This window comes from Poecilia reticulata, linkage group LG16 (assembly GCF_000633615.1).
Source record: "Poecilia reticulata strain Guanapo linkage group LG16, Guppy_female_1.0+MT, whole genome shotgun sequence".
Lineage (NCBI taxonomy): Eukaryota > Metazoa > Chordata > Actinopteri > Cyprinodontiformes > Poeciliidae > Poecilia > Poecilia reticulata.
In genome coordinates, this window is record NC_024346.1 from 13,611,826 (window position 1) to 13,627,610 (window position 15,785).

General features: G+C 41.5%; 1 protein-coding gene across 1 annotated transcript in view; it reads left to right on the forward strand.

Moving 5' to 3' along the window:
* The first annotated feature begins 7,383 nt into the window (after positions 1–7,383).
* Positions 7,384–15,785, forward strand: part of grik5 (glutamate receptor, ionotropic, kainate 5) — a 132,440-nt gene continuing 124,038 nt past the window's right edge. Inside the window, exons 1-3 of the mRNA XM_017309326.1 lie at positions 7,384–7,754; positions 7,972–8,133; positions 12,267–14,101. The gene's annotated coding sequence lies outside the window, so the exon portion shown is untranslated. The remainder of the gene's footprint in view (positions 7,755–7,971; positions 8,134–12,266; positions 14,102–15,785) is intronic.

The following is a 15,785-nucleotide window of genomic DNA, read 5'->3' on the forward strand; positions in this document are numbered from 1 at the left end:
TCTGTCTCTCTTTGCTGAGGTTGCTGTACCTGCTATGACTTTGACAAAGTGGTCTCCAAGCGTGGAGTTTTCTATTTTTTATATGAATGTGTGTGTGTGTGTGTGTGTGTGTGTATGGATGGGTGCACAAGTGTGCAGCAGCTTCACTTTGCAGAAGCTTCCCTCAAGTTTTGAAGTTGTAGTTGTTGACCACATGCATGAATTCACTGCTGCAGCTGCTGCAGCAGCAGCAGTGGCGGCGGCGGTGTGTGCTGCTCTGCCCTGTCCTCCATTATCCCCCACTTTTCTCATGCGTTTCTTCCCCGCTCACCTTGTTTTCGCCTGCGTGACGCCCACACCTCTCGCCGTCCCTCCCTCACGGTTGCGCCTCCCTCCTCCCTTCATTGATAGCGGGGAATATGTGCCTGGAATACAGAGGAGCTAATCATTATTCCACCAGCAGAGCGCAGAACTCAGGCAGAATGTCAACCCCCCCTTCCCCCCCCTCCCCAGTCCCTCGGTCTACTTCTTCCCTCCTTTGCCTTGCTTACCAAGCAATAGTTAACATCGGAACCACATTTGTGTTCTGCAGAAGTGAATTAAGGAAATACAAACATGCATTAGCGATTGCAGACTCTGGGCTTTTAACACCTGCTCCGCAGTGTGTGTGTGTGTGTGTGTGTGTGTGTGTGTGTGTGTGTGTGTGTGTGTGTGTGTGTGTGTGTGTGTGTGTGTGTGTGTGTGTGCGTGCGTGTGTGTGTGTAATGGTTGAGTTAGGATCACATTTGTGCCGTGGATGGGTTTTCAAGTGTGCGTGCGTCTGTGTGTATATTACTTAGTTGTTATGTAAAAGTGCTGCACATCAATTTGTCAAGAGCAAAGTGGTGTGGGATGGAGATGAGAGAGAGAGACAGCTGTTGAATGCATATTTAGAGAGTGGTGAACACAGTGACAGCAGAGACTCAGTGCAAACACCTGAATAACCATTAATACGGAAGTGAATGATTTTATTGCATTATGTCGTTTAATATTAAGTGGCTTCTCATTCAAATGTTTAGCTAATGGAGGCAGACAATCTTTCTTTTTTTTAAAGTTATTGACTTAAAAGTGCAACAGTGTACTTCAAAAGTATTCACACCCTTTGAATGTTTTCATACAACCAAAAATCTCCATGTGCAATACTGACATCAATACTGACATTTTGTGTTATAAATCAACATACAGTGCACTTTTTCAATCAACCCCCTCTACTCTGACACGCTTTGATAAAGTCCAAGAGTCGTCAAGTTACACAGTATAAATTCAGCCGTTCTGTGAACATCAGTCAACAAACTGCATCATGAATATAAACCAAAACACGTGTATATGTAAATTTACTTAAAAAGCAATCTGAGTCGGCTGCACATTCCTTGAATCGTGAATCTGATATTCCTATTTGCAGTATTTTTGTTATTATTACTCTTATTGTTGTTATTGTTAATCTTGTTTCTTATATATTGTTTTAACACTTGAACTTTTTGTGTAAATCTATATGTTGGGGCTGCACAGTTGGTAGAGCTGTTGCCTTGCAGCAAGAAGGTTCTGGGTTCGATTCCCAGCCTGGGGTCTTTCTGCATGGAGTTTGCATGTTCTCCTGTGCAGGCGTGGGTTTTCTCTGGGTACTCCGGTTTCCTCCCACAGTCCAAAAACATGACTGTCAGGTTAATTGGTCTGTCTAAATTGCCCCTAGGTGTGAGTGTGTGTGTGCATGGTTGTGTGTCTCTGTGTTGCCCTGCGACAGACTGGCGACCTGTCCAGGGTGACCCCGCCTCTCGCCCGGAACGTCAGCTGGAGATGGGCACCGGCAACCCTCCCGACCCCCCAAAGCGACAAGGGTGTAATGAAAATGGATGGATGGATGGAAATCTATACGTCGGATGCTGCTGTTATTTTAGTTTTTGAAGACCAAGGAACAATCTTTAGTCTTCAAAAAAGCCAATAACTTACATCCAGAGCAACAATGTTACGGTTTAGATTAAAAATATTTATGTTATAACAGCCCAGATTAAAATGCACACCACATTTGTTAAGATTTTTATGTGTGATAGACTTTTGATTAATCCGTTACATAAAATACAACCAGAAACACATAGAAGTTAGCGGTTAGAACAACACAAATACTTTTGCAAAGCAGCATTTAGAAGCAAAGTGGAGGAAATTAGATTAAGGCGGAATGAGACCTCGAACAAACACACACTGGCACTGCAGGCCGTGTGTCAGTGTGTGTGATGGAATGGGAGAGACAGCACATGGAGACTCCTCCCGACTTCCTGAAAACTGCAGCTGAGGGTCACAGCCAGGGGTGAGGCTGTGTCCGCCGCTCCGCCACATAGACACTCCTCATGCACAGTCTGAAAAAAAAATAAAATAAATAAATTTAAAAAAAAGTTCAAAAATCTACAATTTGGGAGGCTGAACAACAGATGCATCCAAATGCCTGTACAGACGCATCACACACACAGCCTGCGCGACCCGAGGGAAACTCTTGCGTGACATGGCTGCAGTCTAATAGGATCAAGCATGAGTGAGTAATAGGTGATCCAGCACTGTCCGCCCACTGGACACAGACATCTTGAGATGCGCATTATTTCATGAGATGCAAAGTGAATAGGTGAAAACATGATGATGATGAATGGTGTGGGGGTGGAGGCTGTTTGAAAGCAAAATAGAGGAGACAGCTCAGCATTGTCACATGCTATTTTTGCTCCCTGGTTTGATTAGGCGACAGCTTCGCCGGACAAACCAGAGCTGATCTTTCCAAAGGCTCCCGTCTCAGCCACAGATCGGTCCCTCAGTCCGCTCTGCGCCCGAATCATGAATGAGAGTTCATCATTAATAGATCCCGCTGCTTATTCTGACAATCTGAATGGACGCTAGAACTGATTATCTCTTCAGAGCATAACTCACGAATGCAGTTGTAAGCCAGCAGAGTGTTGACACTAGCAATTAAAAAGCCAAGTCATGCGCAGTGACAAAATCAATGATTCAACACGCTGTGGTGAGTTTAATAGCTTTAGAGGACACGGAGAGCTCGGGGGCCGTAAGGTTGAGGAACAGATCTATATCAAAAACACGAGGCGGACTGAGCCGAGAGGAGCGGAGGCGCCTCAGGCTGCAGGCCCAGAGCTGCGGGAGGTGTGTGTGTGTGTGTGTGGGGGGGGCGACACGGAACGTCGTATAGTACCAGCAATGAGCTCCGGAGGAATTTAACACGGGCGAGCAGAGTAAACGAGCTTTTGCTTTAATGTAAATACATAAACAAACCTTTATGTCACCTTTCAAACAAAATAAGCAATCAGCATGTCAGATTTGCATAATCATTAGATTATAAATTGCAGAAATCGACATTGTAAAAATTCTCTAATTTACGATAAAATACCGGCAACTTGTGGATACCAGAATTTTACCGTACAAATACGGAAAATTGCGGTAAATTCATATGAATACGGTAAAAGTCGTATAGGCCTACAGTATAAATGCCAAAACTTCACTGTGATTAAACGGGAAAATTCTAACAACAGCTTCCGGTATTTTACTATAAACTGGATACTTCTTTTTTTTTTTTTTTTTTTTTACCGTCTCCAGTTCAGGAGAGACGGCAAAAAAATAGTTTAAGAATCTTGTTTCCAATTGCAAAAACAATCTACTGAAATGACAGGAATAGTAATATTACTGAAGTAAAAAAAAAAAAGTACAGTGCAGTAAAATTACTCTTATAAGTACCTTTTTGCTTTTTTTTTTAAGTTAGTAGTACTACCCACTTTTGAACACAGATGACAACATTACTTAGCTTATACTTGCTAACCATCTTAACGTGATATATTGGAGTTAGTTTGTTAATGTTAGCTAACATTACCTGCATCCAGCAGCATTACTCAACTCACTCGGTTAGCTTCGGGGGAAAGTAAAACTGTTCAAAGTTTTCTTTTGCCTTTTGCTGGTTTTTTTGTTCCTAACACACATCTGCGCAGCTCTACACAGCAGCGGCAGGTCTCCGTCACTGCCACACACCTTAGGACTCATGTTGCGTTTAAAAGCGGCTCGGAAAAACACGTTACGACATGTTAACAATGGATTAAACCGTTTCAAGTGCAGGTGTTAGAAGGCACAGATACGGGAAGTGCGGGGACCCGTCCTATATCAAATCGAGATAGGAATGATAGAAAGTTGGTAAAAATAAGCAGAAACAGCTTGAAGTCCAGAGAGGGCACGGCTGACTGTTTAGGCGGCAATGCCCCCCAGTGCCTCCCAATGCCCGGGCCTGGATGAGCGTCGCTGCAGATTGGTTTCATGCTGTTGTGGGTTTTCTTCTTGTATGTCTGAACATTGTAAATAGTGTGTCAGCTCCGTTCAACGGCGTCCTGCATAAAGTGTCAGGATGCTATGCTGAGAGGAGTAATGATGCCGTGGATGTGTACTACACACAGGCACGTCTGCACATGGCGCTGCGGCACAGTTCACAATTTCCTGCAAACCGAGCTGCCATGTTTTCATAATTACAATTATTTGAGCTGACATTATCAGTTTTAATTTTCATTAAAGCTGTGTCCATTATTTCAGTAATGTAAACACTGTTTCACTCCATCATTGTTCTCGTTTTATTTATTGCACAGTATGTAAACAGTCTGGTAAAGTATCCACAATACTTTACTGCACTTGATTTATGATAGTCGGGCATTTGCAGAATGCACAGCTTTAGGCAAATTTATTAGCTTTAATTTAAAGCAATCAAGAATCCAATCTTTAATTTAAGTGGTGATATAAATATTGGCACATCTACTGTTAATATTTTTTACAGCCATCCTTTAGTGGCAGCATAGCACTTAGTCTTCTCCTTTAGCATTTCACAAGATTTGAGGGAGAAATCTCTTTAGGTAAATCAACAAGCTGCTAATGTCCAATGTGTGGCCCGGGGGCCATTTGCAGCCCAATGAAAGATTTTGGGCGGTCTGGTCTTGCAGTACCTTTATGTTTTCTGATTTACTGATCCACTTTCTATAAAAATCCAACAATAAAATGTTGTTGTTTTTTTGTTAATTATTTAGTAGATAAAATGAAAAAGGCTCAAAAAGTTTGATTTTATAAAGTTGTATTAAATTCTATTAATTTTTTTATATTAGCTTTTTTTTTTTTGCATTCAATTTAATGATTTTAGCTCTCATGGCAAAAAGTTTGGACACCAATGCTTTAGACTGACGTCAGAAGTTAGACTAAATAACAAGAGATGTAAAACCTTATTATAAATAGAAACAATTATTATATTATAATGATTTTTGTTGTAAGATTAGAAAGGTTTGAAAACTAGATAATCCAGGATCCTGAATTATGTTTTATGCTCTCTTCCCTTCAGCAGATTTAGTTATACAGCCAAGGAAAAAGATTGATTTTGCACCTTTAGAAAAAAAAAAAGTTGATTAGCCTTTTCTTTTGGCTCATTGCTCCAATAAGTTACATAGGATAACTCTGCTTTTAATTTTTAGTTTATTTCTTACATTCATTCTCTGTAGAATGTTTTATGTCAAATCCACCTGCAGAGTTTGATGCCAAAAAAAAATCCAGTCTCATCTGGCTAAAGCTTATGGTCCCAGTTAAAATCCCAACAGAGTTTGGGAAACTCTACATGTTTACATTTGATATGGTAGGACAAAAATCACTGCTAACACCAAGATGCTGCTCTTTGCAGGAGCTTTCAAGCTGGGAGTGTTTTGTAAAGCATCCCTTATGATCCTTCTATCCAGATAAATATGTCCAGCCTTGTGTTCAATGATTAAAAATGCATGTTTTATCATATTTATACCCGAGGCAAACACAAAGTCGTGGGTTGCTAATTAGAAGTTCTGAGAAAGTCTCTTCTTAAATAAGTCAAGAATATTTTTTGGTACTAGGGGCCTTTTTTTGACATTAAATCGACTGGAAAGAGGGCAGAAAGATAAAGGGGATGACATTAAGCAAATGACTTTAAGGAAGCAGTCTCACCCAGGACCGCATYGTCTTCACATGGTGTACCCGCTTCACCAACTGAGTCACACAGAACCAAAGAACAGATCCAAATACTTCAGTTTCAGCTGGATTTTAAAGACAGAAAAGCAAAAAATATATTACATTAGAAACTATACATGTTATAAGAACAGTGTGATGACTGATAGTTTAAATCAATGTTAGCATGGATGTGTGTGCTACACACAAACATAATATTCCTTTACTACTCGCATATATGTTTAATGCAGTTAAACATTTTGTTGCCTAAAAACGTTGATTTCCTTTAGTGAATTTGAACTGGCTGAGTGTTTTWATCTTAAATAGAAAATGTATACAGCTCTGGACAAAATGAAGCGACCACTGCATTGAACCCCATTGAAAAGCTCCAGGTTATTCCATCAAATATTGATTTCTGGTCCCTTCCTGAGTTAAAACATTAGTATGAAAATGAATTTGTTTTCTTTGCTTTATTTGAGGTCTGAATGCACTGAATCTTTTTTTATTATTATTATTTTGACCATTTCTCATTTTTCTCTGCAAATAAATACTAAATCTTTGTTTGGGATTTCGGAGACATGTTGCCAGTAGCTCATAGAATAAAAGAACAAAGTTCATTTTATTTAAACATATAACTACAAAAAGTAAAAAAAACAGAGAACTGATCATTTTATGTGGTCTCCTAATTTTTACCAGAGCTGTAAATATGTCTCTCTATATATGTATTGTGCAGATTTAGCTTAATTACTGCTTTGAGTTTGTTGTTTTTATCAGCAAATGGCCTTATTTTGAGTCTGTATATGCCAGGTAACGATGAACTGATTTCTAAATTGACGATTATTTCAATCGTCGCTTATTAATCCGATTAATTCTGCATTACGGCAATTTTTTTATGGATGAGCTGAAGCTTTTGCAGTTGGAAGGCCTCTTTACCATCACCCTAAGTTTTTACTCCATCAGATTTCAGTCGGTCTCTGCGCAGATGTGTTTGCGTGTCATCGGGTGTGAGGCGAGTCGTGTGGTGGTTTGATGGTGTTTGTCACCCCGACCATGAAGGCATGACAAACTTTGTCAGCCTAGTTTACCCTGCTGACGATGAAACACATCCTCATGAGTTTCTTCTGTCTCCCATACTCCCTCCTCTCTGTGTGGATGTGTGAAAAATGCTCCAGATGACCAGGTTTTTTTTTTTCCTCTCTCTTCTTTTGCTCTTGTTTCAAACCCTTATCTGATGAAGTGACAGAAAGAAGAACGGATGAGGAGTGGAGGAGGGCAGATATTCATCTTTGAGAAAAATATCTTGGAGGGAGAGAGAAAGGAGGAGTGAAGGAGCGGGTGCTGGGAAGGAGAAACGAGGGAGAGGGAAGAGTGGGAGAGAGTGTGTGTGTGTGAAAGAGAGAGAGAAAGAGAGAGAGAAAGAGAGAAGGCTGATTAGATTGGAGAGAGCCAAGGAGGTACGGCTGTACTATTGAGCAGAGGGAGTGCGTGACTGAGTGAACGCCGAATCACTGCGAAGTCCACAGCCAGGCGGACGAACTGGACCTAAATCAACAAATGGAGACTGAAAAACTGGATGGATACTGCGTATAAAGGAGGAAGTGTTTGCCTTAATGTGTGTGTATCTCTGCATCAGAGCTGCGAGAAACCCACGGGGAGGCGAGGGAAAATAGCGGACAACTCATTCGTCTCCCTTGGAAGCAGAGCAGTGAGCCGGAACAGAGTCAACCGTGGGACTCGCTGGGATTTTGAATATAATCTCAGTAAGTACTGACACAGGCGGGGAACGGGAGTGTGTGAATGATTGTTTCAGGCTGTTTTTTTTTTTCATGAAGAAATATTAACAAAAAAAGGGGGTGGGGGGTTTAGCACACCAGTGATTTTTCTATTGTGACATGCATTGTCAAACTGCATTTTTTCCCCCTCTGATTTGAACATGCAGCCCTGACTTGACTCTGTGCGTTTGTGCCTCTTCCTCAGCGCCGGTGTGTGTGTGTGTGTGTGAGTCAGTGTGTGTAAGCTGATAATAGCAGCTCCATTGGTATTCAGCGGAGGGAGCTCCAGGATCTCGCTGCGCCTTTTCCCCGGGATGGGATCACAGAGCAGGGATTGTGCTTGCCTGAGGAGAGCCCGCTGAAATGGGTGAGTGTCCGCGTCTCTCGTCCCCCCTCCCAGCCTCATCACTCCATCCTCTTTCACCTCAAATGTGTCACAGCTCACCGGTTAACTCATCTTCCTCCCGTTTTAGTTTCATCCAGAGCGTTTTTTTCTACTTCTGAGGGGCTCCCTCTGTTTTCCTTGCTTAACCCGCTCACCCCGCCGCTGCCCCACCTGTTTCCCTCCATCCCTTCGCATCCCAGCACCTCTCAATCATTCCCGAAACAGAACTGTCCAGCTTGATGGATTTGGATAAAATTGGACTGGCTCACTTCATTTTTTTCCTGTTGCAAACCTGTACTTTTCCTAGCATACTCCATCCCTCCGTCTCTCCATTCCTCCGTTTTTTTTTTCCTCCACACACACACACACACACACGCACACACACACACACACACACACACACACACACACGCACCCCACCCCGTGCCACTCCACACCGCATTCCCTCCCTCCCTCCATCCCTCTCTCCATCCTTCCCTCCTCGGCTGTGTCACCCCTCCCCCCCCTTCCTCGCCTCCATCCCTCTCTCCTTCTCTCCTCAAGCTCTTCTCCACATTCTGTTTGAATTCAGGCTCACCAGAGATGTTAGAGTCTATCCTGACACAGGCAATCAGCAGTGATTGGTGTGTGTGTGTGTGTGTGTGCGTGCGGGGGTGTGCGTGTGTGTCAGTCAGTCACCTTTTTTGGCTTTATTTTGGTGTTTTGGGCCCAAACAAACAAAAGGTTATGAAGTAGATCAGTGTAATTAATTGCTTCCTGCCTGACAGATGTGACACATGCAACACTGAACCCCCTCCTCCTCTTCCTCTTCTTCTTCTCATGTCTTTGTACTTCACGCTGACATACCTTCTGCACACCAATTCACACCCTTCTACATCCCCTCACACCTGCAATGACATAGCATGCAAATGTTCCCAGTGGAGGGACACACAACAGCCGACGCTGAGCTCTGACCTAACTAAGTGTGCAGGAACACTCAGACTCCCGTCCTAAACGATCCTGGGAGGATACGGTGTCAGAGGAGGGCCATATCTATCCGCAGAGTCGTATTGATTGCAGCTGATAAACTGAAAAGGCTCTGGTGCTTTATTGCAAATGAAGCGTTGCTTCATTGGGCTCTGCAGAAAGGAAGGAGTCATTCACCCGGTTTAATGAGTTCGTAAAAAGAGGTAATATAACTCCTGCATGGATCTGCTTCTTTCTATATTTCCTCTGCGACTGAAGAGGAGACCAATCCCGAAACTGTGAGCAGAGGGAGTTTTTCTCAGGATTCAATAATTCATATTCAACAGGTGCTAACTGTTGCATAGTAACAGAGAGACAAGACAACCTGTTAGGGAAGATTTGACACCTTGCTGCTATTTTTGAATCATGCTAATTGTCTTGCCTATTTAACAAAAGAGGGTGTGATTTTTAAGAAAAGTAGAAGGCGTTGGCAAGAAATCCAAATTTCTTTAAGGTAAAACCAAAACCAGGGTTTCATCTGCATATGTCTAGATCACAGGTCTGCAACTTTTACAATCCAAAAAATAAATTTTACCCTCACTATCGCCTCCTGATTCTGGTTCAGAGCCGCTTGTGTTACCTGACCTTTTGAAAAAACTTATTATAATTTAAGTTTTGAAACAGAGAAAATCAAAAAACTTTTGCAAAAAGAAGATGGATACATTTTATTTTTTGGGATGTTAGTATTTTTTTTATTATGAAAAAAGAGCATTCTTATAATTATGAGAAAAAAGCTCTAAAAACATATTACTGGTACTTTTAATGTCAGACTGTTTTGGAATTGTAGTTAAAATATTCCACAAAAAAGCTAAATACTTATTATTATCCATTTTAAAAACATTATTTAATTATTTATTTATTTTTTTTAATTAAACCAAACTTATAAGGGACTGTTGTGGCAGGTCCAAAGAGTAAATTGGAGGGACTGGAGCCACAGGTTGCAGGTTTCTGGTCTAGATGGACCATTGCTGAGCAAACTGGGATAAATGGGCATTTTCCCAAGGTGGCATTAGAAGAGGGCGGTTGTGTATTTGTGTAATGAGGTGACGCATTAGAACTAAAATAAAGCAGAGTGCATTTTTGTGCTTCAGTAGCGCTCTACATGATTGTTTGGTTGAGTTTGGCAGGGGATGGATGAGGTTTGTTAAACAACATTTAAATGAAAGTTTATTCTAATGATCAGATTTATCCTCTTACTTTTTAACTTGTGTTTTGAGCCATTCTTTACCCAATTAACTACCATCTTTGAATTGTTCACTTATTAGCCACATGAAATCGTGTTGTTTACTAACAGCAGCAAAGGTTCAAATAGTCTCTTTGATTTGCTTTTGTAGATAATCAAATGAAATTCTCTTCATTCAAACAATAGCTTTAATCAAAAATTATAATTTGAAATTAATTTATAATTACTCTTCCTTTCTGTGATTGAAAATGTTTTTAATAAAGCGATTGGTGCTTCAGTTATGCAGCCAGAGATTGGAATGAGCTGATTTTTCTTGATCTATTGAATAAACTTAAGCCTAACGCATCAAAGCTAATAATTTCCACCATGTTTAGTCTATATATGCATTATCAATCAGTGTATGCTTTCATGCACTTCTTTTGACACTAATAAACATCAGATGAAGGACATAGAGTTTAATGCATGGAGTGTATGCATGTGATTTAATGCATAAATCACATATACCGCAAATAATCATGTGATTTATTAATTTCAGTTCGATTTAAAACTACCACGTCCATCAAAGAACCTGCAGCACTTTTTTTTAAAAAGACGTTTGTATAAACAGTCAGGATCGGTCAAAATGGGAATCAGTCTGGAAGAAAAAGCTTGAATCTCTAAATAAGATGGCAGAGAAAATGTTTTCTCAGGTTGTGTGGAGTATTACAGCGCCGCCCCTCACCCACCTGTTGCTGCAGACGTTTGGTACATTAAATTTAGCCTCACATTGAAAATAAAAATACAAGTTTGGCATTTCAGAAATATCAATAGTTGTGAAAAAACTCAACAATCATGGAGTGGAAACCGACTGAGCACCAAACAGCCTCTTCACAGCAACATCCTGTTTTATATCTTGTGTTTTTTATGTTTTTATTTTACCCACTGTAGAGTGGTTTGGTCTATCTACTGACATCTGTAAAGAGCTATAAATACAATTATTATTATTATTACTATTATTAAAACCTTCATAAAACTACGAAAAGCAAGCTCTACCCTATAATATATTTCAACTAATTTACCATCAGTAGATTGTTATAGTTGTGTTATTTAATATAAAGAAAATATAAAGCAAATGAGTTTATATTGTAGTTTTGCTTAAGTTTACATATAAAGTTCACACTTTAAATAAGTGTTGAAGGTAACACTGTTTTAATTGTAATAATCAATATGTTGCATTATTTGGCAGCAGATGGATTAGTTTCCGGTTTCCTGTTCAAAGCAGCTGGATCATGTTAAACATCTGTTTTGTATTTTTGTGTGAAAGCTGTGATACTTTGAAACCATAGTATTTTAAACTCAAGGTTAGATTATAATAAGAATCAATTTTTTTTCAGCCCAACAGTGAAGCTATATTATTTAAGCGCAGAACGTCGTTAAGACTTTGCGTTTTTTGATCTGCAGACACTCAACATTGATGTTTTTAAACAACAATTTGAATTTGGGATCAACCACAACACTTTAAATAAATCTGCGTTTCACTCCTGCTAAAACAAGGCGTTGCCATGCTTCACCTGACGTAAAGACTTGAGGAGGAAGAAGACAGCAGAACGAATTGAATGAAAGCAGTAAAGGTGTTGTTATTAAATTGCACAGGGGGAATAGAAGAGATGTCATGTGGAGACTGTGTGAAGATGAGCTTGTTAGGGGAGCCAAAGGATCAAATCTTAACGCGAGTGCCGAGGACTAAGGAGCAAACAAGCAGCAGAGTCGGAGAAAGAGTGACAAGGACAGAATAGACAGCAGGACGACAGCTAGGGAGGAGTGTGACAGGCAGGAGAATGACATGCGCGATAAGACAGAGTGACACAAATGTCGCCAAGCTAACCTTTCATGCACTCTCACTCCTCTTCTCTTGTACTTTTACCTCTCCTCTTCCTCTCCTGTCTAGGCCCAAAGCCTGGGAGCGGTGGTCGCCGAATGGCCGACGCGTTCCCTTCAGCAGTCAGCTTTCCACACCTGGCCATCTCCAGCATCTCCAGCCGTCCGCTGCAGCCAGCGCTGAGCCTGCAGAGTTGAGGTTGGGGTTGCCTGGAGCCATCTGCAGGAAGCAGAGATAAGCAGGCCTCGAAGGAGTCGACGTGCCACCAGCCACCAGTCAGTGCGTCGAGCAATTAAGCTGCTTGAACTTCATCTGAAATGAAATATGATGCGGTGATGCTTGAGCAGCGGTACGGAGCTCTTGGACATGTACGGATTTATTGGCCGGATATTTTGTTGAGTTTACGACACTTTTGGGGCGCACCTCAGTGCTGGGTCACTTTTTCCACATAAGTTTGTGGGCAAAGGCGAGTAATTGAAAATCACCCCCCCTGGGAGGCTAGTTTTTATTTTTACTTTTTATTTTTTTATTTTTTTCCAAAGGAGCGGCTTCTGTACCTGAAATTTCCTGTCCCTTCTCTCACATTGCAGAGAAATACATTATGAAGCAGCACCATTCTTCTTCATCCTCCCTCAGTGACGGAGAGGGAAGAGGGACAGACTGTCCAGAATAGATAACGAATAAGGAGACAGCCACAGAGCAAAGGAGAAGGAGGGGGGAGCAGAAAACAGAAGGACAGGTGGAGAAAATAACACGAAAGGAGACAGACAGAAGAGAGAGAGCGAGAGAAAAAAAAAACAGAATTAACTAGGATTGTCCAGCGTCCCTTTTTTTAGACCTCCTGGGGTGTGTTGGAGGGAAGTTAACACCATGGGCAGGGGAGGGGTCAGGATTTCAGCCAGAGGGGGGGCTTGAGTTCACTGTCTGGTCTGAAGCTGCTGTCTCTGCGTGTTGGTGTTTGAACTAAACCATGGCCCGGTAAACAGACACCTGTAAGGACTGACAGAGAAGCTCTGAGACAGAGAGGAAGACAGCTACACAGCCGAAGTGTCAGGCAAAAAAAAAAAAAGGCAGCAGACATCCAGAGCTGGCAGAGCCCACGTTCTGCATTTCATTGTCATTCCACTCAGTGTTTTCAGAGGAGGTAAGAAGAAGCGAAGAGGAGCATCCTCGTGTTTGTGGCTCCTTTAGGATCCATCTAAGTCAGTACCGTTGCACTGAAGAAAGCCCAACATACAGCAAAGGGAGGGTTGTTACTAAAAAGGAAATCCAGGTTGGAAAGAGAGAGAGGGTGGGAGGCAGACAGACAGAAGCGGAGCGAGAGAGCAGGTGTCAGAAATCCTCCCCTTCATCTGCTTGTCATTTACTCCTTTATGCTCGCTCCTCGTTTGGCACAGGGATTGATTTTCTGACGCCGGCGTTACTCCTCCTATAAGCCCTCTGCAGTCCCTGGGTGCAAGCGAGACAGAGGAGAGCAGAAAAAGACCACAACAACAACAACCACAAAAAAGGGAAAAGATGGAGCCTTTCTCATTGACTGATTTTTCACCCCCTGCTTTTCCAGTTTGTCGAGATGGCCTGTTGTTATTTTTTCTCTGAGTAAAGCGAAAGAAGAAAAACACCCACCAAATCAATCCCTCATTCTGTTTGTACTCAAGAACTGAATCTCCCCTCTCATCGACTGTTCCTCTACATGGATTACCTTTTCCTCTGAGTTTTAAACACTGGCTTGCTCCAGATTTCCTCCACACATCCTCCCTTCCAGTGACAAACTCCTCTAACTCCCCCGCCAGCCTCCGTCCCCCCTCACCTCAACTCTGTGCTCTCGGATCCTAGCGCCCTCGTTGACTCACCACTACAGCTATAGTATGGCACGGCCCCTCTGAAACTGTCTGAATCATTCTGTAAGTAAAGCCTCTTTCTATCTGTCTGTGAATGTATGTCTTCACATGCTCACTACAGGTCATTAGCATTCATTAAGCTCATATATCGTGAGGCGCAGGAGTGGTCTGTCTTGCTGCAGCGTTTGGTTTTATGGTTCCTTCACAGCGGATTTGCTTTCCTGTGCTTCCTCTGCTTCGGGCGGAGAGCGTGTATGTGTGTGTGTGTGTGTGTGTGTGTGTGGGTGTGTGCGTGTGCGTGCGTGTGTGTGTGCGTGTRCGTGTGTGTGTGCGTGTGTGCGTGTATGCATGCGTGCGTACATCTGTGTGTGAGAGTCTGCCAAATATGAGTTTGATCTCAGATCCAAGCTTGCAAGAGAGTCAGTGTCAGAATAAGGTACATGGGGTGCTTTCCCGTGGTTGTGTGAACCCCCAGGGTTAATTTGAGCTAATTAATGAGATTTTTTTGCACATTTTTCACTTCTGTTTTAATGTTGTAACACTGCTGAGGGTCGACTGGAAACTGGATGCATCAGCTACTGAGAATGACTCCTTGACTTCTTGCCTGCATTTAACATCCAATGCCTTGCAGAGATGTTTATATCCATCAAACCTGTCCAGATTCTGCTATGTTGTAGCCACAATCTTCAATGCATTTTTACTGAGGTTGGATGCGACGGGTAATTAGTAAACAGAGTCCACTTGTGTGTAATTTAATCTCAGTTTAAATGCATTTTTTCTGTGAATTCCTCAGATGTTTGTCAGAGGACATTACTGTATTTGTTGCTGCTCTTGGCCAGGATTCCCTTGAGAAATAGGTTTTTATCTCAATGGGTTTTTATCCTGATAAAATAAAGGTCTAATAGAAAACAGCATCAAGGAGAAGCAGAAACGATCAGGGAGAAAGTTGTGGAGATGTTTAAAGCAGGGTGTAACGTGTTTTGCACATGAAAAGAGCATTCAAACCTAAAAAGACATGGCTGTCCATCTAAACGGTGGACGAGGATGGTATTAATAAAAAAAAAAAACAGACAAGAGTGGGATGGACAATATGTACTCAAGGTTTTATCCTGATATTTTGTGGTACCATTGTGATATAGACAAATAAGGACTATTTATTGCTTCTCTTTTAGGTTGCCGTATGACTGAGACGGTGTGTCACAGCAATCATAGCCCCACAAACACAGATACTGCTCTTTAGAAACATTCCCACTTGAAATGCACTTTATTAGGACACCAGTCACATAAAAAATGTGATTTGCACCATTGAACTGCACACATATATCATATGTTCAAATGTATTCATATTTATTGATACTCTCATTGAGCAAAAGCAGAGAAAAGGGTAACAATAATAATTCAGACAATACAGACAGTCTATCGTGACAACTAAAAATCAAAATTCTTATCATGACAAGAAATTTAGCACCTGTTGGAGTCTAACATCTAATAATCTTATCATAGGTAATGCTTCCCATTGAAAAAGCTCCTCAGGACTTTGTCAAAGGCTCAATAGACGAATATTGTTGCTATGACTTCCTGAAGGAGGAATGGAGCAGGAGCTTCTTAAAGAGACAGAGGCCCAATTTCAAGACGCTAAATTATGAAGTCAGATTTCTTTTCAGTCATATTTTATATAGAGAGCATTTTATAACAACTGAAGGTAACATAGTTACTTAATTATGCTATAAAACGACACTATTTACCT